The sequence below is a fragment of the Thamnophis sirtalis genome, unplaced genomic scaffold (assembly GCF_051295495.1).
Source record: "Thamnophis sirtalis isolate CommonGarterSnake01/CBP01778 unplaced genomic scaffold, rThaSir2_p1.2 scaffold_3, whole genome shotgun sequence".
NCBI lineage: Eukaryota > Metazoa > Chordata > Lepidosauria > Squamata > Natricidae > Thamnophis > Thamnophis sirtalis.
Genome location: NW_028261383.1, coordinates 175,707,370 through 175,735,114, shown reverse-complemented (window position 1 = coordinate 175,735,114; position 27,745 = coordinate 175,707,370). Strand labels below are relative to the sequence as shown.

The 27,745-nt window shown below is 42.6% G+C and overlaps 1 protein-coding gene across 2 annotated transcripts in view; it reads right to left on the bottom strand.

The window, feature by feature from the left end:
* Nucleotides 1–24,831, bottom strand: part of NFIX (nuclear factor I X) — a 289,130-nt gene extending 264,299 nt beyond the window's left edge. Inside the window, exon 1 of one of the 2 annotated variants that reach the window (XM_087711023.1) lies at nucleotides 24,644–24,831. The gene's annotated coding sequence lies outside the window, so the exon portion shown is untranslated. Of the gene's footprint in view, nucleotides 1–17,833; nucleotides 17,954–24,643 lie in introns of those variants that run through there. The other variant, XM_087711024.1, reaches the window with a different exon arrangement.
* Nucleotides 24,832–27,745: the final 2,914 nt, after the last annotated feature.

The following is a 27,745-nucleotide window of genomic DNA, read 5'->3' as shown; positions in this document are numbered from 1 at the left end:
TCAAAAACAGATCATGCCAGGGTAATCTTATTGCATACTTTGACAAAGTGACAAAATTAGTGGACCAGAGGAATGTCGTCGATATAGTTTACTTGGACTTCAGTAAGGCATTTGATAAGGTAGACCATAACCTACTACTAGACAAAGTAGAAAAATGTGGGTTGGAGCGCATCACCACCAGATGGATTCGTAACTGGCTGACCAACCGCACTCAACGTGTAGTCCTCAATGGAATTGCATCTACATGGAAGGAAGTGTGCAGTGGAGTACCCCAAGGCTCTGTTTTAGGCCCAGGACTCTTCAACATCTTCATCAATGATCTGGATGAGGGAATAAATGGGGAACTCATCAAATTTGCAGATGACACCAAGCTGGCAGGAATAGCCAACACTCCAGAAGATAGTCTAAAGATACAGAAGGATCTTGACAAACTTGAACATTGGGCACTATCTAATAAAATGAAATTCAATGGTGAAAAGAGTAAGGTCCTACATTTAGGCAAGAAAAATGAAATGCACAGGTACAGTATAGGTGGCACCTTGCTCAATAGTAGTAACTGTGAGAGGGATTTTGGAGTCCTAGTGGACAACCATTTAAATATCAACCAGCAGTGTGCAGCAGCTGCCAAAAAAGCTAACACAGTTCTAGGCTGCATCAACAGAGGGAGAGAATCGAGATCACGTGAAGTGTTAATACCACTTTATAATGCCTTGGTAAGGCCACACTTGGAATACGGCATTCAGTTTTGGTCACCACGATATAGAAAAGATGTGGAGACTCTAGAAAGAATGCAGAGAAGAGCAAGAAAGATGATTAGGGGACTGGAGGCTAAAATATATGAAGAACGGTTGCAGGAACTGGGCATGTCTAGTTTAATGGAAAGAAGGACTAGGGGAGATATGATAGCAGTGTTTCAATATCTCAGGGGTTGCCACAAAGAAGAGGGAGTCAAACTATTCTCCAAAGCACCTGAAGGCAGGACAAGAAGAAATGGATGAAAACTAATCAAGGAGAGAAGCAACTTAGAACTGAGGAGAAATTTCCTGACAGTTAGAACAATTAATCAGTGGGACAGAAGTTGCCTCCAGAAACACTGGGAGTCTTTTAGATGTTGGATAGCCATTTGTCTGGAATGGTGTAGGGTTTCCTGCCTAGGCAGGGGGTTGGACTAGAAGACCTCCAAGGTCCTTTCCAACTCTGCTATTGTATTGTATTGTATAAAATAGGTGAAACATGCTTCTCTATTCCTCTTCATCTCCCCTTGTGTCTTTTTGTAATTAGACTGTAGGAAGGTAGAACTTATGACTTTATCTTCATCATATATGTTCTGTACCTTTGTAATAATGTCTTAGAAATAAATATTAGGCAGAGTTGGGGAGCTACAGATCCTTCAGTTAAATAATGTCAATTGTCAGGATCCAGGAAACTTCCCTCTCTATCACAACTCCTCTCCCCTGACAGAGAGGATCCTTATAGTTCCCACCCTAGCAACTTTTAAGAAATCCCTGAAAAACTAACTGTTCCCCCAGTCCTTGGACTAGAGAAAGGACTTACAAGACTTGTTTCAGGAGCTGCTTTTTCCACATATACAGATAATGTTTCCTATTGTTTTTCTGTTAATGTTGTATGTTGCCCAGAGTATATGGAGGTGGGCAACCTTCCCCATCTAATAAATACATAAATACAGCATATATGTTTATAAAACCAGAATATTGGAAGCACAGCAAAGACAGAGGACTCCAACAAATGCAAAAAACGTGCTCTTGAAATTCTGTGCTTGAAAAGGCTTCACTTGCTATACAGTGAATTATTGTATCAAACCACTATTCTTGCTAATAAACTACAGAAAAATAAAAGTTCAGAGAGAAAAAAAACCCTCTATTCCTATTTCCTGAGGCTGATTTCTAGGGATTCTAGAATCTTTCACCCAATTTTCACTCCTGATATTTATTTGATGGCCATCTTTTGACACTTGGTTGGGAAGAGGAACAGAAGCTAAGCTGGAAACGTTGGGTTCAAACTCGCTTCTTTCATTAAAGAGTGAAACGTTCCCGTGCTTTTCTTCCAAGACTCATGAACGATAAAATATTCCAACTTTCTAGCTTTTTAAAATGTTATTGCTGTTTCTATTCTCAAACTGGACTTTAAAATAACAGCTAAAAAAAAATCCTTTCTAAAGATCCAAATGATTTTAATTTACTCTCAACCTTGTAAGCAAATAATGGTAATGTTAACCACCACTGGCGTCTCTCCAAAAGATTTTGGCCAGGTCTTAGCATACCTGGGGCAGTTCTGTTAAATGGACGCTTCAATTATAAAACCAACAATAAAATGAATGTTAAGTTCGCTGTGTTAATAAGACACCCACAGTCCGTGTGATCATGGAGCGGTTAGTTTGCTTCATATAATTTTCTTTCCAGCTTGAGGTTTACCATACAATCTCCCAGTTTGTGAAAAACCATATGTAAATCATCCTAGTAATAAGACTGAGGAAGTCCAACTATACAGACAGATGGAAAATATAGGAAGTTGTTTTATCCTCAGCTAGACAACTTGTCAGAGGTAACTTCACTGATTGGCAGTGGCTGGCCCAGCTTTATTTCTCAGCATAGGTGGACATGGTAGGGTAAGAACCAGGACTGTTCTACATATAAAACATGTTCTATCATAGCAGGTATTGGGGGCATTTCCACACTGCAGTCTTTATTTACTTGTTTCTCATGTGGAAATGGAGCCATTTCTGGATTTCAACCTTTTGTTTTGCTTTAATTATGATAATAGTCTATGTTCTATGTAACAGCATTCCATTCATTTGGGGGGGGAGGGATAGTGGAAGGAAGGAAGGAAGGAAGGAAGGAGGGAGGGAGGGAGGAAGGAAGGAAGGAAGGAAGGAAGGAAGGAAGGAAGGAAGGAAGGAAGGAAGGAAGGAAGGAAGGAAGGAAGGAAGGAAACCTCATGTCAAGGGAAGCTGGAAGTATGGACCTGTCCTAGATGTTAGATGTTTTTATCTTGCTGCTCAATCTAGCAATAGCAATAGCAGTTAGACTTATATACCGCTTCATAGGGCTTTCAGCCCTCTCTAAGTGGTTTTACAGAGTCAGCATATCGCCCCCACAGTCTGGGTCCTCATTTTACCCACCTCGGAAGGATGGAAGGCTGAGTCAACCTTGAGCCGGTGAGATTTGAACAGCCGAACTGCAGAACTGCAGTCAGCTGAAGTAGCCTGCAGTGCTGCACTCTAACCACTGCGCCACCTCGGCTCTGCAGCAGCACAAAGCAGAACTGTACGGAAATAGCTTTTACTTCTTTTTTCTCCCCTGTTACAAATAAAGATAACACTAAACAGTTTCAAACTGTTTCTCCATTTGGGGAATGGCAACAATGGTGTCATGAAAGTCTGTGAATTACTGTATCTGCCTAGAAGGCTACAGTTCCAATTACTCCTGACATGTCAGAAGCAACATGTGAGTTCATTCCCCTGTATTTCTTCAAGGGATACTGACTTCCTTCCATTAAATGAAAAGGCCGCTACATGCCTGCAAGCTTCATGGTTCGCACTGGAACACTCTGTTGTCCCGCTGAAGGCAATACAAATCCTTGAACCTGATGCAGATACTAGAATAGGGGTGTCAAAATGGCAAAAGGTTATTTCCAAAGTGCGTCTAATTTAATCATTGCCTTTATTTGGCCTTTGATTCAAAAGCTGGTATTTCCAAAATAGCTGGAAATATTTCAAAAGCTTAATCCCACTTTCCCCAATGTAGGCGCCCTTCAGATGTGAGCATTTTAATGCTTAGAATTCTCAACAGTGCTGAGTGGGGGAATCTGGAGATTGAAGTTCATACATCTGGGAATGCCCTGGGAACAATCTAATTCACAATGATATACATCTTCTGTGCAAGTAAGACTACTGAGAGGCTTCTCCAACAGGAGAAACATTTTCAATAATCATTAATTTGCATTTTTGGACTGATTTTTAAAATCATTTAGATTGCTATTCAGTATTTGTTTCAGTAAGCTTCAGATCCTTCACAGGGGGTTCCAGTACAAGTCCTAAAACTGGAACTGCCGTTGAAAGCAAAAAAACAGACAAACAAATGAGAGCATATTATCATATAGAGCCAAGGTGGCGCAGTGGTTAAATGCAGCACTGCAGGCTACTGCTAGATCAGCAGTTCAGCGGTTCAAATCTCACCGGCTCAGGGTTGACTCAGCCTTCCATCCTTCCGAGGTGGGTAAAATGAGGACCCAGATTGTTGGGGGCAATATGCTGACTCTCTGTAAACCGCTTAGAGAGGCCTGAAAGGCCTATGAAGCGGTATATAAATCTACTGCTATTGCTATTGCTATATAGCAAAGTTAACATATAAAAGAACAGCAATAAAGCAGGCCACTGTATACCTGTGACAGGTATGCAATTTCATTTAGGACTTTAGTTTACATCAGTGGTTCCCAAACTTGGCAACTTTAAGACTTGTGGACTGGAGAATTCTGGGAGTTGAAGTCCACAAGTCTTAAAGTTGCCAAGTTTGGGAACCACTGGTTTACATAATACAACATTCATAGTTTCTTCCTTTCATTTTAATAATGGCATCCAAAAGACCAATGCTGTAAATTATCAGTCTTTTCCCAAAACCAGTAAAGTTATCTTCTCTGTAAAAGGTTACTGTATTGGCATTTTTAAAAGCTAAAAATATGAGAACCAAGAAGGCCCGTGACTATCTTACTTTAAACTTGTTTTATGTGTAAAATACCGAGGAGGGCATATTATTTAAGTAACACGATCCGTATCTCTTAGGCCTCCTCTAGGGAGCTTCTGTCCTCCAGGCATTGTTGAGTTCCAACTCCATATGTAACTAGCCAGTGTTGGTTCAGTGATATGAGAAGGCCACAGATTCCCCATCTCCAATTTGTCATATTGAATATTTGAATTATGGCCGGAAACTAATTTAATTTAATTTAATTTATTGGAGTTATAGGCCGCCCAATCCCGGAGGGATTTCTGAACCTAATATTGTTATTACTGGCATTCTGGAAAAGTTGCCATTCAAAGGGATCCCCTATCGAGGGCTCATGGCATTAACCCTGTGCTAGCTTTATATACGTATGAATTGAAATGGTCAATCTCATTTTTTAAGAAAGCAGATGCTCTTGACAATGGATCACTATCCAGGAAGGCTTTATGCTTGTTGTTTAATGCATTTAGCAGTTGACTCTCAAAAATAAATTTCAGCATTTGCCCCCCCCCCCCTTCAATGGTATCAAAATCCCCCAAAGGGCCAGGAAAAGTGGGAGTTTCTTACTCCACACATACATTCCCTCCAGCGCAAAAATAGTACAATGGCAGGGAAAATATTATACTCTTTTAAAGCACTGGGGACTAAAAGGAATGCAATGAATATATCTGGGAATTGCAAAAATAAGAACACTTGGTTTTCATGCTGTTTTGGAAGTGTAAAGCCATCTAAACACTTATACATTTTTCCAGTGATTGTCTTGTTAAAATTGCTGATCTGGTTGTGTTTCAGCAGTGAAGTCCTCAGAGTTATAAATCTAGGCCACATCTGATCTGCGGGTTACTCATCTCTGCGTAACATAAGGAAGGCAGTTTCTATCCCAGAAGCTATTTGAGAAGCCAGATTAAAAACTGCTTTCTATAATCACCCAAGAGAGCTAGGATGGCTTGCTGGCCACCAGTTCTAATGAGCCGAGGTGGCGCAGTGGTTAGGGTGCAGTACTGCAGGCCACTTCAGCTGACTGTTATCTGCAGTTCAGCGGTTCTAATCTCACCGGCTCAAGGTTGACTCAGCCTTCCATCCTTCCGAGGTGGGTGAAATGAGGACCCAGACTGTGGGGGCGATATGCTGACTCTGTAAACTGCTTAGAGAGGGCTGAAAGCCCTATGAAGCGGTATATAAGTCTAACTGCTATTGCTATTGCTATTGCATCGTCAGAAGGAGCATAATCTCTACATTACCTAAATATTTACTATCAAGGAAAAAAAAATAGTGGAGCCTTAAAGTGTCAGATCACCACGTAGCAGGAAAATTTCCAAGATATCTATAATTGAAGGATTGAAAATAAAGTGCCAATGTTATATATAAACCATGGTACCACTATCCTTTGAAATATGGCATACAGCTCAAGCCATCTAGTATAAAAAAGAATGCTGGAAGAGTTGTAAGAAATACCGTGTTTCCCCAAAAATAAGACAGGGTCTTATTTTCTTTTGACTCTCCCAAAATAAACACTTGGCCTTATTTCGGGGAGGTCTTATTGTTTTTGCGGTGCAGGAAGAGGCGAGCGTGGCCACCTCATGGATGCTGCTACGTTGCAATATTTTCAGGAGAGGGTTTATTTTAGCGCATGCGCTCAAAAGCCCGATTGGGCTTATTATCTGGAGAGGTCTTATTTTTGGGGGAAACAGGGTAGCAACTAAAATGATTACTGGGCTCAAGCACTTTCTTTTCTGCTTAAAACACACAGTTTAACACAATGGTAGAAAGTTGCAGCAAGAATGGAAAGAAAGCGAAGCTCAAAATGTATGGGGCATTTTACTTGGGACAGCATTTTAAAAGAGTTGAATAAAAGCAGAAATTGGTGCATGGAGCAAGACATTTAAAATGTTGGTTTCTCAGGGTTAAGATGGGCTTTGCTTCAAGCAGAAAGATAATCTCGAAAATATCATTCCCCCCCCCCAATAACACTAAATTTGGTTTATATTGACAGGAAAAAAGAAAACAAATGATTTACATCACCTGAAATTCTGTATATAAGCTTTTCATAGAAACATACTAGCTCCTTACCACCACATACTGTGTTTCTTGCTCATTTAATAGCAATAGCAATAGCAGTTAGACTTATATACCGCTTCATAGGGCTTTCAGCCCTCTCTAAGCGGTTTACAGAGTCAGCATATTGCCCCCAACAACAATCCGGGTCCTCATTTTACCCACCTCGGAAGGATGGAAGGCTGAGTCAATCCTGAGCTGGTGAGATTTGAACAGCCGAACTGTGGAACTGCAGTCAGCTGAAGTAGCCTGCAGTGCTGCATTTAACCACTGCACCACCTCGGCTCTATAAATAAATATAAGATTGGATCTAATTGTTTTAATCATTCAGCTCACTGCCTGAACTAGTAGAATGGTTCAGATAATTCCAATTGTTCAAGTCTCTTTTGCTTTTACCATCTTATTTCTGTTATCCCACTTTTACCTAAATCCATTTCTTCAACTCTCTGGTCATTTTGACGAGACATCAAAAAATCCCAACTCTTGAAAGACCCCCAAAGGGGTCATGGCAGAAAACTGCCAAGGATCCCAATTCAGAGGATCTTAAACCCTTCTGACACTCTGCCACATTTTTAAATACCATACTGGGTAAAATTAGACCTCCTCTCAAGCTGGCTTAAATTTATTCTTTCCCATTACTTACAATGGAAGATATTTTTTAAAAAACAAATTCTAAAACCAACAAACAAACACCAGGAAAAGCACCAAACATGTTTCCTTCCCGCTTCTGCCATGGTGACCTGTCAGGTTCATTTGGAAATCTAAGAATGCTCTGAGCAGAGGATAGGAAAACCCTCAAGGAAGTATTTTCTTTTAAGCCGCTTTGGCAATTCCTTTGATAATCCAATGTTATTATCATGGTTTATGGTCAGTTTATCACACTTCCAGGAATGAAAAAAAGATGTAACTGTTGAAAATCATCAGCCAATTTAATACCTCTAAGCTAGCAGTGTCAAACTCACATCGCCATGTCGTCATCACGTGACGTATTGGTTTTTTTAACCTTTCGCTAAACCGGGGGCTGGTGTGGCCAGCACATGGCACATGCCATAAGTTTGACAGCCCTGCTCTAAGCCATTCTAAGAAGCCTCCACTAGATCCATATTAAAAAAAAATTTACTTTACTGACAGAACCTCAAATTGATAGCAAGGTTTCTGTTGATTATTTAGATTTTCTAAGCATCTAAGGCAGTGTTTCTCAACCTTGGCCACTTGAAGATGTCCGGACTTTAACTCCTAGAATTCCCCAGCCAGCGAATGCTGGCTGGGGAATTCTAGGAGTTGAAGTCCGGACATCTTCAAGTGGCCAAGGTTGAGAAACACTGATCTAAGGCAAATCTGGTCACATACAGGCCAAATAACTCAAACTGAGAAGATGGAGGAGTACTGTTAAATCACCAAAGAAATTGGGGGAAATGCACATCCTGATATAAAGCTAGAACTCTTCACATTAAATGAAACACACATAAAAACATGCTCTTCTTGCTGAGATGAGGGATTATTTTACACCACATCCTGTCTTCCATATATCATTGGCCCAGAAGAAGCCCTGAGAAAGTTTAAAGCAGAGTTGGGAGAAAAATAAATTGCTGAACTATTATTGCGATAAATGGCCATCAATACATTTCACATTTGGCCTTTGCACCAATTAAAGGGTGCATGTGCACACACACATAAATGCACACTCACACTCTTATTGCAAACTTTCCTGCTACAGTTATTCCTCCATTTGTGCCTAGAAATAATGCTTCCGGTTCGAACAATTTTTGAAACCCACCACTGGGCCTTACTATTGGTTTGTGGGAACTTTTGCTGATATAAGAGGTTGGAGAGCAATTGACGGGCTATTGGAGTTTTCATATGGGGCCAATCTGGATATCATGCTTATTGGTTCCAAATTTCTGTACCATATAGTCCTTTCAGCCTGTTGGGGATAAGGCCCTGAGCAGAACTGATAAGCAGTTCTAAATCTTTCTCTCCATTCAGATCCCATGTTAGCAATTTGAGAGGGCTGAAAGTCACTCTATCAGCCTTTCTTAAGTATGAATAGTTAGAGCTAAGTAGGAGAACGCTGGCTGTAGCAGATAGACATTAGGAGGGAACTGCCAGAACATGAAAAAGGCAGCAACATAATTGATTGGTTCATTGAAAATGAAAATATTTTTTTGTTGTTGTTGTTACTGTTTTTTATACAATGGAGCGAAAAAAGAAATGAGAGAAGAATGAGTAAAATGTAAAACCAACTCTTAATAACAGAATAACGGAGCTGGGGGAGAGCTTGGACATCTTTTAGTCCAACGAATCTAAAAGCAGTTAAAATACTGAGATGTAAGAGATTCCAGTGGCACTTTTGTAACTTACAGGTACAAAACTCAAGAATTACGTCATCAGTTAAGTAATATTGGTTCAGGCACCTCCTCAGTAACTCTTTGCAAATGAATAAAATGCATCAGCATTTTGGAGGCCACATCTTATTTAAATACTATTAAACCCTGGCAAATTTTATAAAGATCTTATGACATAAAATTTATCATAAAGCAATTTATCACATAATACAAAATGTCATAAAACCTTTCCTGGGGTGATGTTTGACTCTGCTATACAGTTCGCCGTGGGCTAATTCCAAGGCAGGTACATCCTCTGAATGTATCCCAGTTTTTCCAGTGAAGGCAGCAAACATTATAAACTCTGTGATTGTTGAAGGCATTGAGGAATCTGAGAAGGAAATATCTCTGAAAGGACGACCCGAGGGGTCAATGGGCTGCCTAGTTTTTTTTTTTAATGTGAAATTACCTCCAAATGCAAGTTAGAATTAATTCAACTATCTATTGTGTTCCCTTTCATTCTATGCCATCAAATTTCCATAATTACATCTGTTCCTTCAGTCCATTACTTTGTTACTGAAAATGCTTCAACAAGGTAAATTATTTCATCCCCAGAATCTACCCTGCTGTGGTTTCCTATACAGTTAGTCCAATTCTCTAGGGCACTTCAAAAGAAATCTCAGAACATTCGCGCGCATCAAAGATAGAAGACCAACATTATTTGACCAAGATTAATAACCAGATCTCTGATAGTGGGACACAGCTCACATATGCAGTGGTGCTGTCGACGGCAAGAAACATTGGGGTAACCTTAAAATGATTGCAACAAGGCTGAATTTTGAAACTCCACACAGCTGCCACATCTCATATCACTGACACGGTGGTTCAACTCAGGAAAATTCCAAGGTGCTCGCCCTATATACGCCAATCTAAACACTAAGAAAGATTGCTTTATTCTGACAGATAATTCTCCATCTTTTCACGTCGAATTACCACAGATGAATGCTGTATGATATTACAGATAGTCATTAACATACAACTATAATGGTATCTGCCCAGTGGTGGGTTTCAAAAATTGTTGGAACCTACTCTGTGGGTGTGGCCTCCTTTATGGGAGTGTCTTGCCGCCCATGTGACCGGATATGAAATTATGAATTAGTACTTAGGTCGGTCCAAGTAGCTATTCAGAAGTTAGTGGTTAGAAGCAATTGTAAAGCAAGATATGGAATTAAAACCAGAAATATTTTGTTGGCTATTTGAAAGGGAGTATAACATATATTTAATTTTACACATGTTATCAGCTGCTGGAATTGTGTTTGCACAACAGTGGAAAAACAGAGATATGTAAATGAATAAATATTACAATGTGCAGGAATAAATAAATTGACAATTCAAATCAAGAAGGCTTTGAATACTTTTTCACGTGGGATTGGTTTTAGCAATTGCCAACTAAAGGAAACAGAAATTAGAAATCCAAAAGTATGGAAAAAAACACCAGTTATGTAAAGAAAGGTCCCTAAAATGTATAAGGAAATAGTACTAGATCATTATTAATGAGTAGATAACTGCGGACCTTACACACCCACCAGTGGTGGGTTTCAAAAAATTCTGGAACCTCTTTTGTAGGCGTGGCCTGCTTTCCGGGTCCACTGGTGGAACCTCTTCTAACCAATTCGGTAGATTTGACGAACCGGTTCTACCGAACAGGTGCAAACTGGTAGGAACCCACCTCTGTATCTGCTTCTTACAATGGGAAAGCAGGTCAGTCACATGACTCTCTTAAATTGATTACCTATTTTGCAGCAGTCATTAAGTGAGCATGGCAGCTGTTAAGCAAACATGGTAGTTGTTAAGTCGATGGTTCACTGTGGGTGCAGCTTTGTTCCAAACCAGAAGACAGCAGAACCATCATTAAATCCAGAATCATCTTTTTGGTGAGAGGGGACGGCACATGAATTTAATAAATAAATAAATAGTATATGGTTACATGACCATGGGATGCTGCTGCATGGAAATGCAGCCATATTGCCAAGTGCTTGAAATTTGGTCATGTGACTGCAAAAGAGGCCCAAGCATCAGAACCAAATCTGGATCCTAAGTCCCCTTTTCAGTGTAACTTCCAACCATTGCTAAGCACCTGGTTGTAAGTTGAGGACTACCTGTTCTCAAGATCATCTAAACAGGAAAGGAGATGCCCGTAAAAATAATTATGCTTAGCAGCTACTATTTACTTACCTGCATGCTCACAAAAACTGATCAATATTCAACAAAAGCTATAATAATATTCAGATGGTAGTGAATTAAAATTTTAATTAAAAAAAAATTACGGAGAACTTTAGAAGAGCAAATTTAGTTCCTGCTCAAGTTATCAGAACACAGAATCTTGCATTTTGGCTATAGTAAGTATCAGCATCTTCTCTACTTTATTAATCTGCCGTCTAAATCTTCTGCAAAACAATCACCCAGTCAAAATGCTAATAAGAACAATTTCATTCTGCTTGCCTTCCCCCCACCCCCACCCCCTTTGCTTGAATGATCCTAAAGGTTCTGGACCCATGACAATACCCCCCCCCAAAAAAAACAATTAAAACAGGTAATCAGATTGAAATATAATCACAGCACATAGCACCCTAACATTAACATAATTTAGCTGCTGCCATCAGAAAAGCCAGCTCAAACGCGACCATTTTATTTATTCTGGAAAATGTTCGGGATCAGACCACCTGAATCTTTCAAGGGAAAAGTATAATCTCGCCAATGGAAACTCCTCCCTTCTGATCACAGCGCTAGCCCTAGACAGTGCATTGTTTCAAATGTTCGTGCTTCACAGCTCCTTGAATGAAAGATGCAATTTTACAACTGTGAGGGTGCGAGAGAACATTTCAGTCGTTTTAGATTGCTCCCCAAAAGATAAAGGAAAGAAAAAAAGGCTCATAGAAACCAATTCCACCGAAGAGACTGAATTTCAACATGCATTAATGGCCACCTGCTGTACCTATCCCATCACACATATGCTTTGCCCAACTTTCTCAGCAAGACAGTTAATTGGAAGAATGTAATGGGTAAATCTAAGAATTCTTTGTGTGAGAAGTGACACTACAAACAAACTATGGATCTGCTAATATTCTATTTATGAAAAAGAATGCCCTTCTGCATTACATCACTGCTGTTTCGAATTTTAAAAGACAGCACTGATTCACAACTTTACAGTCTATCACTTGGCGGCACAACCCCCCCCCCCCTTAATTGTGTGAGCCAGATTCTATACTGGAGCGAAAAGGGAACCTGAAATCAGCCTCATCCCACAGCCCAACATATGGAAAATATTCCAGCCCTCCTCTCTCCTCCTGCCTCCTTTCCTAATGTTATTTTTAGGAAACCTTTCATGAGCAAGACAGGGGGAGTAAGGGAATAACGTCAAAATACAACAAGAAATAGCCAGACAAAGGAAGCAAGACTACAAGATTTTTAAATTATCCCTTATCAGTGCCACAATGGAAAGATGGAACTCTGATTCTACTATTCTTTCAGGGATACTTCTAGATGGAGGAGCCCGTCATATACCCGAGAACCAGTTCAACGGGCAGATGGGAGCCGAGGTGGCACAGTGGTTAAATGCAGCACTACAGGCTACTTCAGCTGACTGCAGTTCTGCAGTTCGGCGGTTCAAATCTCACCGGCTCAAGGTTGACTCAGCCTTCCATCCTTCCGAGGTGGGTGAAATGAGGACCCAGATTGTTGTTGGGGGCGATATGCTGACTCTGTAAACCGCTTAGAGAGGGCTGAAAGCCCTATGAAGCGGTATATAAGTCTAACTGCTATTGCTATAGCTTAAATGGCACACGTTGAGGAACATCCTATGTGGCACAGAATTGAGACAGGAGTCCCTGCATTCTTTACAAAGTGCAGCATTGCTGAGGACTAGGAAAGTATGTTCTACCTAAGCATTCTTGACCACAGGGTCAAGAAGCCAATGATGGGCAACTCATCTGTCATAGAATAAGCTACTGGTGCATTTCCATCTAAGGAGACCTGTGAACTGGTTCTGGACAGGTGCAACTACACGCTGCCAATTTGTTTTGAGAACTGAGATTTATTTTCCTTCCCCGCTGGGCTCCCTTGCAGTTCGTTTCAGAATGGAGCCAAGCAGGCCTTTCTGTTCTTTTGACAAATTGGAAGCTTTGTTGAATCTGTATGTGGTTATCTACAAACTCTGGCTTCATCCTGCCACCAACATCCTGATGAAAAGGCCTTTTAAAGGGAAAGATGCTTGACAGCTTTGCAGCTCCTCTTCCTAAGATTTTTGTTTTTGTTTATTTGTTTGTCAGATGATCAGATGAACAAAGCATGGGGTAAGAATCTGCAGAAGGACAAAAATAACTTTACAGTATTTCCTTCTTGTAGGAGGCATGAAGGAATTTTTGTTTCTCCAAGGTGTACAACTGCTGCGGGAAGGCCAGCGTTGTGATTCTTTATTTTATATTCTCTCTGCTTCAAGATTATAAGCAATATAATGCATTACTACTGCAATGCGCTCTACATGGGGCAGCCCTTGAAGAGTATTCTGAGACTTCAGCTCGTCCAGAATGCAGCCGTGCAAGCGATTGTGGGTGCACCTCGGTACACCCACGTTACACCTATCCTCCGTGAGCTGCACTGGTTACCGATCAGTCTCCGGATACGCTTCAAGGTGCTAGTTGTAACTTATAAAGCCCTTCATGGTATTGGACCTGGGTACTTGAGAGACCGCCTGCTGCCAATTACCTCCCACAGACCCATTAGATTGCACAGGGTCGGCCTCCTCCGGGTTCCATCTACCAGCCAATGCCACCTGGCCACTACCCGGGGGAGGGCCTTCTCTGTGGCGGCTCCGGCCCTCTGGAATGAACTCCCCGCAGGGATTCGGACCCTCACCTCTCTCCAGGCCTTCCGAAAAGCCGTCAAAACCTGGCTTTGCCGGCAGGCCTGGGGGTGATGAGTTCCCTCCCCTCTCGACATGTATGGTTGTGCGACTGTTGTTTACTTTTATTATTTGTATTTTGTTTTTTATGTTCCCCCTTTTTTCCCCCTTGAATTGTTCGCCGCCCTGAGTCCTCCCGGAGAAGGGCGGCATACAAATAATAAAATACAAATACAAATACAAGCACAAATCACCTTCACACTATTTTTAAAATTGGGAAATGGAAATAGCAGTGTTCTACAAGTGACTCTTACGATTTAGTTCTTTATACCTTTAACACCTGTTGAGAGAGAGCACAATTAAGGGTTCTCCCTAACATTTTAATTCGGAACAGTATTTCCCCAAAACAGTCATACACAAATGTGTCCCGAAAGCTGTATGATCAAATGCTTAAATACTGAAGGTGTATCAAATACTCAAAATGCAGGGATGAGAAGGGATTTTTCAGTAATCAATTAATTTTTCATAACATTGAATTTAAGAATGGATGACTGTCCAGTCTTATTGAACGGAGGAGGCCTGTCAGTTTTTCTCCCATAAATCTAGTTTTGATTCTTCTGATCTAAATTTTAAGTACTGTAGTTTGTTTAAGTGATCAAAGGTTTACAAAAACATTTTTTTTAAAAAAATTCTTCATATAAGAATGATCTTTGGCACACATTTCACATGTCGTAATTCTATATATGCAAATTTGGCATGGGAATTGAATTTGGATTCTGAGATCCAAATCTGACCGCTTTTCAAATATTTGTCAAAAAGACAAATCTCTAAATTTTGTGGCTGAAGATACATTTCCTGTTAAAAGCAACCATGTTCACAGAGTAGATCCAATGGTCTTTGCAACCACATCTCTCTCCAATTTTCCTAACGTGTTTAATTAGTAATTCTCCTCTTAACTCTTTGCCATCTAACTACATTATATTTTTTTCCAAAGACAATACATCTAATCTCTACCTCCAAAGCAACAAAACACACACACATTAAGGATGCCAACTGCAAATGTCAGGTTAAAATCAAGAACATAAGTCAAATAGACTTATGCCCACGCTTCATTATAGTTCAATTTGCTGATTTTATTGAGGAAGTTCTTGACTTTACAGTGAATATTCTAGATTAATTATTAGGGATGCCTCTACTATGGCTAAAGCAAACAGAGAGTTCCAAATTGATTGTTGCAGGAGGTTTTACTTCCTTCATTTGGTTATTTTCTACATTGTACAGGATTTCATTGATAAGCACAAAATGGAGTTATGTTGTAATGTTCTATGTGAACAGTACACCCTTACGTGGAGTTTTGAAACAATATTTCCCTAAAAGTATTATCTTTGTTATTGTCCTAATTATACTTTTGGGGGGGGGGTGAGTGGAGGGGAGAGAGAAAAATAATTTTTCTTTTTTAAACTAGATAATGAAATAATTTTCACTAGTTGATGTGTGTGGGTGTGTGTGTGTGTGTGTGTTTGCACCACAGTTCAGCTGATGTAAATTTTCCTACAAATTTATTCAAATGGGCTCAATTTGAGGGAAAATGAAGACAGGTATTTGGATACGGATTAATGGGGCCTTTGGCCCAACGACTTAAGATACATGCATTATCCATCCAGTTAAATATCTTCATATGGTGAGAAGCAGATCGCCCACTTCTTTAAACCTCCCCTGTAGAAGTTAAAAGATTCAAAACATTTGGGTTGCCAGGATTATGATCAATGCCGTTTTTGTAAGGTCAGTCTTGAGTCTAATTCCTGACACCTCGCCCGAGTTTAAAATAAATGTTCTTCATACTTGTTTTAAAAAGTACATTTAAATTTGATTTTTGATTTAATAAGGCCTCAAATGATTTCAGAATTTAATTTTGTAATCAATCTATAAATTTATAATTAAATTATAATTAGTTAGCGTGCCGGCTACTAAAAGACCTCTGTTCAAATGTTAGCTTACTAAGTGAGAATCTGAATGTTGGACTCAGTAAAAGCACCAGGATAGAAAAATGCCAAAATTGACCCAGAGTACCTTGGTTAGCACTGGTCTATGGTTACACGTCCACTCTTCATTTTTTGGAAGACCCTCCTAGTTGAAAATCGTGCAGTTTCATTTCTTCTTCCTTCCCTGCATTTCAGCCTGATATTTACTCTATTCACCTGACTTTCACTTGCAACAGAGAACACAAACGACCATTAAAGACCAAAACTATGGCACTCAAGAAGAAGAAATGGGCCCATCGCTATTATTATGAGCTTCAGTTGAAATATGGCAGTTGGCCTAATATGTTATAAGACCTCGTCATCCAAATACTTTTTGAACAATACTTGCTGATTATGTTTAAAAGATTGGGTTTGCTGAAATCATTATTCTTCCTTTCATTACCCACCCAACACCCTCACACACCCCAATCTCTGGCTGAGCTCTAGACCAACAGACCCTATTTAGTGAATCCAAAAATATTTTTTAAAGAATAGCATTCATTAGTTGTTGTTGTTTTTTTAATTTAAATTCAGGGTTTAAAAAAAAAAACACTTGACTAGTAATAGATGTTTCCATTCTCCAAAAGTAAGACTTTTAAAAATAAACCAAATAATGCAAGTTTATTACTAGATCTCCATGCCCATATTTTTACGTTTTCCCAAAATATAATTTTTGCCCTAGTGAAAAATCTCATGGTCAACGGCAGTCACATCCTATCCATATTCATCCAAATGTTTCCAAGATCTTTCATATCAATAAAGTTTCTGGGCCTTTTTTTTTTCAGAATAATTGTTCATTTCCTTGCCATACAAATTACTAACTAGATAATTTTGTAAGCATTAAGAAATTCAGTACTCACATTCCAGCAAGCTTGATGTCTCCCTGTGCTCTAAACAACCGCAACTGTGACGAAATATGGCTAAGGTATCTAATTTATAACGACTTTTCAATATTTCTACCCATGACTTGTGCTAGCATCAATATTTGCTGTTAGTAGACTCCCTCTTGTCTAAAATGAGCAAATTGCTTTTCTAAGTTATAACCCTTAAAAGTCTTACTACACAAGTTGTTCCATGCTTGCCATGAAGTACAATATGCTCTTTCGAATTGCTCCTTTATTTTCACATAGCTGGCAGAAGAAAATTTCTTGGTGGATTGGTGCCCTTCAGTTTCGGGTTTTCTAGGTTTTTGTGTATTGTTAATGCTGATTCTTTCTCTCTCTTTCTATCTCTCTCTCTCTCTCTCTCTCTAAATTATAAACTTTTGTTTCCAAAGTAGTAGAGAGAATAATTCTAAACCAAAATATTTGGTCAGAAAGAGTTATGCATACAAGTCCGAGAAAAGAAGAGAGACGGTTTGGAAACAGAGTACAATATACTATAGCTACCGCAGAATAAATCTAGAATACTGTCAGTAAAAAACAAAGTCCTCGGCATAAACCAGAATTTCAAATACGAAATGAACAGATCAGTTATTTTGTAAAAATCTATTTGCAGTACTTCAAATATTCAAATTAAAAAAGTAGAAATAGTAACAAAAACATTATAAGTAAGCTATACAAATATATAACCCTGAGTATTTTATTAATAAATATACATTTGCATATGCACACACACACACAAACACACACACACACACTTTATTCACTTTTAAAATAATAGATACTATTTCTTATTTAAAATAATATCATTTTTCTCTCCTATAAAGTGGAAGTGATACTTTTTGCTGCCACGAATCAATTCCAAAATTCATAATGTTGGTTTATTTAAAAAAAACAAGAATGGAAAATCAACTACCTTCTTTTTCCCCCAAAGCTGATTCCACCACCACAAGCAGACTCTTATGGTTAAGAAACAAAGAGTGGGTTTGCTAGAAGCTCTTTCTGTCTAGAAGCTGCTACACAAAAAGTCGCTAGTATTCTCCAAACTGCTGGTTGCTAAAATATTGCCAAGAGATGTGGGAGGGGTGGTGGTGAGGTTTTCCACTGTGTTAAATATCCAGGTCTCTGCAAGTCTTTTGAAGAGCCTTGTGTACAGCAAGTAAAAAGGGCTTGCAAAAAATTCAGTTCTGAAAATGAATAGCAAACAAGCATGCTAGATTGTTTCACAGGAACCAAGCTGACTTTGATCTAATTGTTTTCACCATTATTTTCATTTAGAACAACTATTTTCTTTCACTGAATCCTCCCCACCATCTCAGCACCTTGAGTCCAGTCTTCTGTTGCATCTGCCTATGTCTGCTCTCTGTAACTTAATATTTCTCCGTGTTAACAAAATCAAATACACAAATATAAAATGAATCACACTGAAAAATGAAGCCCCATATAAACAATATTAAACTGACAGGTGACAAGAACACAGCACAAAAAAAAAAAATTCTCCGGCTACTTTATTTTAAAACCATCCAAAATCATGCTAAGAAAGCAACATTTACTAGCAAGTTATCTAGAATGGCATGTAATTTCTATCAGAGGAAATAATGTTTAATAGTTGTTATTTGTACCATGACAAATTAGTAGGCTTGATGAGCATCTGCCTTACCAAACAATTTATTCTTGAGTATTGTCAATGTTTTTCTCTTCTCTATCGACACATATTCCATAGGCCCAAAATAAGAAGCGATAACAAGAGACAAGGACAATGGCCATAGAAAGGGTCCATGGTGAAAACTGGGCCCAGAAAACAGCCTTGCTGATCCGCCAGCAAAAAAGAACGAAGCAGAGCTACATGCAACTAGTTTAGCCTGAACAGATTGCCACGCAACATGCAGAAACTACCTAGAATCAAAACTGTAGTCGAGTTTCAGCATGAAATTAGGCATTCTGGCTCAAAAAAGTGGGAGGCAGTGTGCTATATTATTGAAATGGGCCTACATAATATTGAGTGTGGAAGCATGGAGGACAACATGATCAGACACCTTGAAAAAGGTTGAAAATTGACATGCCTGAATCAGGAATGCAGATTCACTAGATCGCACATATCTTCATTTAGATCAAGGAAAAGTGGACCTAGATTAAGAACCATCAGATTAGGAATTTGTGGAAATAAATCTCTTAGGAGTTTTAAAAAATAGCCTTGTTTTAGTTTAGGGATTTAATTGTACGAATAGTCATCCTGATTCTAATCCTTCCAACCACTTTTAGGGTTCTTCTGTGGGTATACCTCCTATAAACAAAAGAATTCCCACCCACCTTGGTGAGTGAAGAACGTGAAAGGGGGTAGGGTAACTGGGTGATGCAAACTATTCACTACACCCAGTACGGTCTTCCTAACCTATTGAAGCATGAGCTTTAATGGACAATAGTGAGTTTGCATGTATTTTTTTTTAAAATATAACCTCCATAACCCTTCTATTTCATGAGATAAAACCTACACTTTTTAAAAGTGAAAGTGTCCCATGGCTAGGAGTGCTTAATAATCTTCCTTTGACTCTGGTCCATTTGAAACTATTAATACCTAAGACCACATCCATCAATTCTTCTCTTCTTTGGTCTGTATTAGGTAGTCACTAATCGTCCAATTCATCTTTCTAGAAAGGATTAAAATAAAATGACGTTACCGTCTTATTTTTTTAAACCCAGTCTATTCCCAAATTTTCTACACCATTTTCAGAGTCTGCTTCATACTTACATTCTTTAATTGGATTGTGCCCAAAAAACTATTTTTTGCCAAAGGGGAATGGACTTAAAAATAAACTTTTGTGATTTATAGAGGCGAGGGGCTTCCTTCTTGCCCTGGAACTGGCAACAATCTGCATGCCTGTTAGGAAGGCAAAGCTTTTCCTTCTTTAGAACCAGCCCTTAACTACATACATATATAAGCAGAAGCTGAATTCAGATGCTCCAGTTTTAAAATTACAAAATGTGGCTTTAAAGAAACTATCCACTTACTCAGGCTTTTCCCCCCAGCGCTCACCCTGAGATCCACACACTGACTTAGAAATAAGTCCATTAAACCTGATGAATCTTAATTATGACTTTGTGTAAAACAGGACTGAGTAACTGCAGTGCTTTGCATGCTTCCTCAGGACCAGAGCAGCTGCTGTTGCAGCTGGCAAAACCTTCTAGCCTCTTCTTGAAGAAAGATTCTGAACTCTGCCAGGCCTCTGAACAATCTGCATCTCTAACCCCTTTTCTTCTGCTCTCCGCCATGGTGTCCTTTCTTGTAAAGAAGCATGCAGTTTATTTCTTTAGAAATAAACGTTCATTTGCAGGTTTCAATTCAAAGTGCTGTCTTTTTTCCCAGGCCATTCTGGCTCTCTTACTTCCCAGCAGGTTGAAATGAAAAGTGTAGGCGAAGATGTTGCTAGTTAGGCATCAGGCAATGATTATTCCTGAACTTCCAAGTAAGCCTTGCTTTCTGTGTGAACTGCAGAACACTGAACTAACAGTAACAAATTAAAAACAACAGCACCAAGAACTCATCAACCCCAAAAGAAGGTCCAACTAAGTCTGTGGAAGAGCTACAGGTAATCTCATTTTTAATGAAATCCAAGAACTGAAGGCCACAGCATGACTAGAAGCAGAGATGGGGTTGTTCAATTCTTCTCTGTCATTTTTTTTCCAGCTCAAAATCACCCCCAATTACTTTTTATCAGCACAAGAAAAGCATATAACTTCCATGAGAAGAGGACCCTTTTTGGATGTGAAAAGTCTATTTTCCAGTTAAAACAATAAAAAACTATAAGAGTCTTTTGTTCTCTGCAGATAGTACAAATATTATACACAAAATTAAGTGACTATAAACATACCAATGAATAATGGGTGAGGGGGGCAGTCTACTAATTCCTCCAGTGTTGCATGAGTACAATTCCATAAGCCCCAGCAGCAATCAAAACTGATTGAATTGAATTGAATTTATTGCATTTATATGCCGCCCTTCCCCCCCCCCAAGGGGACTCAGGGTGGCTCACAATCCAAGTCAGGGAAGGGGGTACAGATAAGGGGGTACAGATAAGGGATAAAAAAGACGAACAGAACAATACACAATTTAAAAAGCACACAACAACCATACCATTCGAGGGGGGGGCAAAAGCTCTTTAGCCCCAGGCCTGTCGGAACAGCCAGGTTTTAAGGGCTTTGCGGAAGGCCTGGAGGGTGATGCTTAACTTTCTAGACTATCAGAACACCAGCTTAACTATCCCTATCATAGAATCACTTCATATCCTTTATCTTATCTAACACAATCATCCACGGATAATCTATCACCCTTTTCTTCCAAAAGAGATAGCACTATGCTATCCAAACTTTTTTCCAGTCTCCCAGAATGACGTGCATGCAAATTCTCATCACAACAGTGTTCAATGTAAGTTCAAAATACATGCCATAATTAAAACTGAGTATATTATACTATGCCCTGTCCCACCGATTTTAGATCTAGCAAAAACCAAACATTAATATTCCCTCTAGAATTAGCCTGAAAATTCCATCTAACCCTGAATGAACAAATGGTGGTTCCTTTTTTGGCACTCTCTTACAGTGATATTCTTTTTTGTTTCCTTTAAAAAAACAACAACATCCAATTAAGCTCTGCTCAGGTTTAAAAGGTTGCAGGACAAATCAGGCCTAGATGGTTTATTTCAAAATCATAAGTTAGATTCCACAGAAAGTCTGCTACCATTTCACATTTACTGACATTCATCATCAAAAGGAGTAAATGTCTTCTATTTTTGCACCAACAGGCTGTAGAGCAAGTCCTTCTGCAATTCACACATTATATTTGAACTGCATTTTGTTGGCAGTGTTTTTACTAGCAAATAGCCTGCGCTGTTTAACTACCAACACTCATTAATCAATCAGAATGTTGATATTAACAATAATGGAAATGATGCTGCACTAGGTGAATGTAAAAGTTCTGTTTTCAGTCAGTACCCAAGTCTATAACTATGGGATAGGAGTAATAATAATAATGATAATAAAATTTGATCATTCAACTGCTGTAGCTTACAAGGCATTTCGTACAGAGATGACATTCACTTTGCTGTTATTTTGCAGGCTTCACCAATTGCTCGGGTAGCCTAATCAAAAAGCAGCAAAACATTTTTCCTATGAAAATAGGAGAGATTTTTTACCATCTTGTTCCACTGGTAAGATTAGGGGAAGATCAGATGCTGCATTTACTCACTCATTCATTCAAATGAGCACCATTTCTCTCCCAGGATATTTAGTTTCCTCCTGTATAATCTTTTAATCCACTACCAAAAATGCTAACTATTTCATAATGGCTTGGTCATTGCCACATGCTTTCCATCTTCAAGGTGAAGGTGAGCTGCCTGTGAAATCTTTCCCATAGCAAACAGAAAGTCACCATTTGGTTCATGGCCCCCATTGTTCTTCAGCCCACGAAAGTGACTTCCTGGACAATTACAAGCCAGGGAGACCATTTCCTCATGAGTTAAGATGGGAAAGGCAAACAAATCTATTTTGCCATCTGAATTTCAACACAATGAAAAGCTGAAAACTATCCTTGCCCTTCTCTGTTTAGCAGGCCTGTGCAGGGCGCATGAGCTGGGGGGCAAAAGCTGCTCCCTCCAGTTTGCCTGGCCCAGAGACTTCATGGAGTGGGGGCAACAAAGGAGAAAGAGACTTTTACCAAAAGGCAGGCTAATGTTTTGGTTTTGTTGTTTTCCTTTCATTTGGGGGAATGTTTTGCCTGCTTTTAATTGACCCAGAATACCACAAAATACCCAGGAGCCTTTCCTAGAAGCATTCTGTCCACCCAGCCACCCTTTCACAGGCTCAATCACTCTCTCCAACGAGCCGGCCTGGCCGACCTCCTCCTCCGTCAGAATCCGGGAGAAGAAGAAGGCAATTGACTTTCTCCCTTCCAAAGAGGGAATGAGGAAGATTTTAATTTAGTCGTTCATCGCGGTCAGAGGCCTCCCCTCTTTTCCCTAGGAAGCAGAGAGCCAGGTTGGAGCCACCCCTTTCCCCAGCTGGCCTTTTGGGGCGGAATAGAATCGTTGCGGGGGGAAAAGAAGCTACAGAAAGATCTCCACCCGGCTGCTTTAAGAGACATCTTTCTGAAAGCTCCCCTCAAAACCCGCTGCCACCAACCCAGTAGCCAGGCTCTCTTCTGCAGACGAAAAGGAACCAGCCACCACCGGCCTGGAGAACCAAGAACAAGCCTCTTCGTAATGAGAAGTGTGGCACTCTCGGTCCTCCAGCCACCGGCGCTTTCGGCTTTCCATTCATCCCTCGGAGCGCAAGAAATTCTCCCAGCTTGTAATGCGTCTCATTAGGGAACCCCCTTCCTTTTTCTTTTCTTTTTTTTGAGATGCGTCGATTCTTGGCTGATCTCCTTAAACACAAACACACACACACACACACAATTTCGCCTTAAAAGCTCCAAGGTGCAGCGCGCAAACAAACGCCCGTCTGTTTTTCTCTCCCCGCCCACTCCGCTTCCATTTTATTTAAAGACCCCTTTACTTTTTCATTCGGCGCAAAGAGGGGCGCAAATGATTAGAAGTCAAACCCTCGATTTGCCCCAGGAGACAGTCCCGGAATTGACTAACCACCCCACACCCCCACCGTCGCTCCTGAGGCTGCCACAGTTTCAGATCTCAAGATCTTCGGGCCGCCGCTCTGCCCAGTTCCAAAGCGGTTCGAGAAAGTTAAATCGTCGCCCCTGCCTCGTGCAAATCCATTGTTAGTGGCTCAGAAACCCCTGCAGCGCTGGAGGGGAGACGTTGTGGTCGAGGGGCCCCTTCGTGTCTTTTCTCACGGACACACCCTCCCCGGGGAGGCCCCGGTCCGTCCCTTGGGAACGGCTGGAGAGGAATCCTAAGCGCCTTCGGACAGGGACTTTGGTTTCGCAATTGCTGTGTAGTGTGGCACGTACAATAAATAATAACGGGAGGATGGGTGCCCCCCGCCACACCCTACCCCACCCGGCACATGCCTAAATCCCTGGCAGCCTCTACTCTGAGTAAGGAAACTTCAAGGAACATTGAGGGACGGATTGTTGGGGTGCAGCTGCCGCGGATCACCGAAACGTTCGGGGAGGGGAGGGTGTAGCAGAAAGCGCAGTTCTCAAAGTCAGATGGAGGAAGAAGTCGGAAGGGGAAAGGGGTTAAAGACGCCTAAAGGGTGCTTAAACGGACCCGGTCTCTGGCGGGCGAGGGGCGTGTGGTGCGCCGGAACTTTTAAGCTTAACTCGCCGATGCGCCTGGCGCCGGTCGGGATCGTGGCTGTGCGAAGGAGGGGAGGGGGGTCTCCGGGATTCAACCCCCTCCCCAGCCCATTCCCTTTTCCCGCTCGAAGGCGAAACAGCGCCCGACCCACCGAGAGCGCGGCAGCTCCCCGACCCGGCCGCGCGACGCTCACACCTTTCCACGGCTACCTCCTCCTCCTCCTCCTCCTCTCTGCCACCTCCACAATTAAGACATTAATTAAAGCCCACGCCCTCATCTCCGAGGCTGCCCCGAATGAGCTTCTCGGCTTGCTTATTACTTTCCAAAGTCGAAACCACTGGAGGAGGAGGAGGAAGAGGCGGCGGCAGCGGCGGCCGCTCTGGCAGCCCGAGCACAAAGGCGTGATTGTCCGCCGCTGCTTTGGAGGGAAAGTATTAATAAGAGAGGAAATTATTGATTTCCACGGCACGTACCGTGATGGCGATGAGATTTGGGGCAACGGTCAGAATCCCATATATATGCGCGCACATAAATACTTGTGGTTTGTTTGTTTTTCCCTCGGGGTTAAAAAATAAAAAGAATAAAAGCGAAAAGCAAAGCCCCGCCGGGGGTGGAGGGCAGCGAAGTCCCCTCTCCGCAAACCATTCAGGCTTCTTGCTGCGGCAGGAGTGGAGCTGGAGGCGGCGGATGAGGCAGCGGCGAAAAGAGGCACCACGTGGAGCTCAGCGAGGAGGGCCCGAAGCCGAAGAGCGAACGAGCGAGCGGAAGGGAGGCGGCGGCGGAGTCCGTGGAGGTGCGGACGGGAGCAACTTGGGCAAAGCGCGACTGCCCCCCCCAAAGACCCCAGAACTTCGCCCGGCGCTGAAAGGGCAGGCGGGAAGGCAGGCACCGCGGCCCCCGAGCTCCCCGCGTCTAGTCTTGCCGAGCTTCCCTCCCCGCTTGGATCGCGTTTTACTGGAGCGGCTGCTGGATTTGGAAAGAGATTCTCCCAAGACTGGAGAAATGCCACCTTCTGTGCCGCCGGATTTGCAACCCTTCCAAGCTGGAGCGGTGCACTTTAGCGGAGGGGAGGGGGGCAGAGAGGGAATGGGGAGGGGGGAGAGCGAGAGAGGCAAGCGGGAGGTGGGGGGGGAGAGAGAGACGTGGAACTGGAGCCTTGCTGGGAGTTTGGGGGCTCCCTAGAGTTTCCTACCCTTTGGGGCCTGCGCTACGCTATTCCATTCGCCTTCGCTTCTACCCTCTTTGCCCCCCCGCCCGCCCCCGGCCGATCCATAATACCGGGGCTCGGTCTCGGAGTGCACCCCGTGGCCTGTGGTGGCGTGGCGGGCTGAGAAGGGCGGGCACGAATCGGAGGGCGCTCTGATAAAAGAGTTTCCTAGCCCTGTTGGTGCCGCCTTCGAAGTTCGTGGAAGCGGCGCCCGCCTTGTGCAGACGAAGGAACGGGCTGGAATAAGGGCAGCTGCAGATGGAGCGTCCGTAGACCGGAGGCGCCCATTGGATTCGGCTCTTATTAAAACAGAGGGAAAGGCGTAAGACGAATTCAAAAGGGGGGGGAAGAAGACGGAATGGAAAGCGGGAAAGGCCGCCGAAGATCCGGCTTCTGCCCCTTCCCTGAATAGTCGGCGAGAGGACCGCGAGGATCTGCAGGAGTCGGAGAAAAGGGAGCCCCCACCCACCCACACCCACCCCGTTTTTGCCTTGTGCCCTCCTGAAACAATAAAAGACAAGACACCAAACTTCACTTGCGGTTTGGGTTCCCCCCCCCTTCTCCCCCCTTTGTGGTGATGTGAGCAGAAGGCTGGGATTTCATAATTAGGTCGCCTGTCAGAAAGTTTGAGCCAAACCAAAGCAGGCGCAAGAGAGACAAGTCAGCCCCTTCCCTCCCCCCCCCGGCGCCATCCGCCGCCGCCTCCCCCGTTCAAGCTAGGCCGCCCCGGCTTTTGACTCGCCGCTGACACTGCCGCCCGACCCCCCCCCCCGTTTGGCACCTTCGCGAAGGGACGGGGTGGGTGAGTGGGTGGGTGGCTGGAGCGGAATACTTCTGCGATCCTGGATAATCTGGCTGTTTTTTTGGTTTAACGAGACGGACCCCCCCCCCGCCCCGTTTTTTCTCTGAGCCTGCCCATATCTGGGGGCGGGGGCTTCTGCGCGCAGATTCCGTACGAGCCCCCTCCCAGCGAACAATGGGGAGAAACTCCCTTCACAGCGCAAGAGAGGCCGGGAAATAGGGGCGGCGGGGGGCGCGCTGGACCTCGGGGAAACGAAGCCCCCTCCTCCTTTACTCTTCCTTTACTCTTCAGCCATTTCAAACAAAATCCAGCGGGCTCTTCTTCCGCGCATCCCACTGTCATTGTACGTGTCTCTAAGGCAATCGCGGAGCAAAACACTGGCGCCAAGGAGAATTTCGAGCGGGTTGACAGCGGGGCTGCAGCAGCAGCCCCTGCGCCTTTGCCCAACTCTTCTGGATGGCGGAGCAAACGCTGCTCTGCTCGCTCCTGTCCCATCAGAAACCTGCTTCTTCCAGGCAACTGTGGTGGAGGAGGGCCGGGGCGCAAAGATTGCAGGCGGGGGATGGAAGAATCCCCACTGATGGCGGGTGGGGGTGGCGTTTTGCAACGGGACCGACAAGCGGAACAAGGAGGTGCCTCTTGCGTCCGTCGGTGCCCGCCACTCGTTGGCGTCCTCGCTCACTCCAAAAAGGCGCCGCCGCCAGCTGAAGAGGGCTCGGAGTCATCACGTGGACGCTATGCTAATCGAGGCAGGTGACTCATAGGTTGGTGGAGGGTGGGGGGGGGGACGTGCTCGGCTGAGCTCGCCGCAGCAACCCTCCCTCGCCGCCTCGTGAGAATGCGCGCTTAGAGAGAAGGTCTTCTGCGCCTCCGGATTGCAGAGGCGGGGAAAGCCGACTCGAGCCTCAATCCTCCGCGCGCTTCCTGGGAAGTAAGCCACGTTGAATTCAGTGGGACTTATTTCCCGAGGAAAGACCCTGGGGCTCATGTCTTCGATTTGAGGGGGGGGGAAATAAGGCGTGGATGTGTCAGGAGAGAAAGGGGGGGCGGGCTTCTCCAATTGAGTAACTTCTACGATTTATGGAAAGGGAGAGCAAAGAAAAGGGAAAACTTTCTCGCCTTTGGGAAGGTCTCGAAATCTTCGTGGTGAAGGAGACTTGGAGGTTTACTTTTAGGCTTGGAAATACACACACACACAGACACACACACACAGACACACACACATAATTTCCCTTTCATTGTTCTGGCCTCGCTTAACTTTGCGAAATAAAACAGTGACATTCAGAATGCGCACATAACCTGCTGATGTGTTAGGCAGGGAACACACCGAATTCACGCCGACAGGATCCCTATGTCCTTTTCGCTTTCATACTCCATCCGACACGAAGGAAAACGGGCGTTTTTGCCGAGTAAGGACAAAAGTATTAACCGCAGGACGAAAAACTGTCCTTTCAAGTCAAAAGACGTGATTTTACGGTCGGCCGTTTCATTTTCTCTCTTCTTGGTTTGAATTTCCAAGCGAAGGGTTTTAAAATAACTCAGGTCGCTTGCCCACACTAGTTCCTG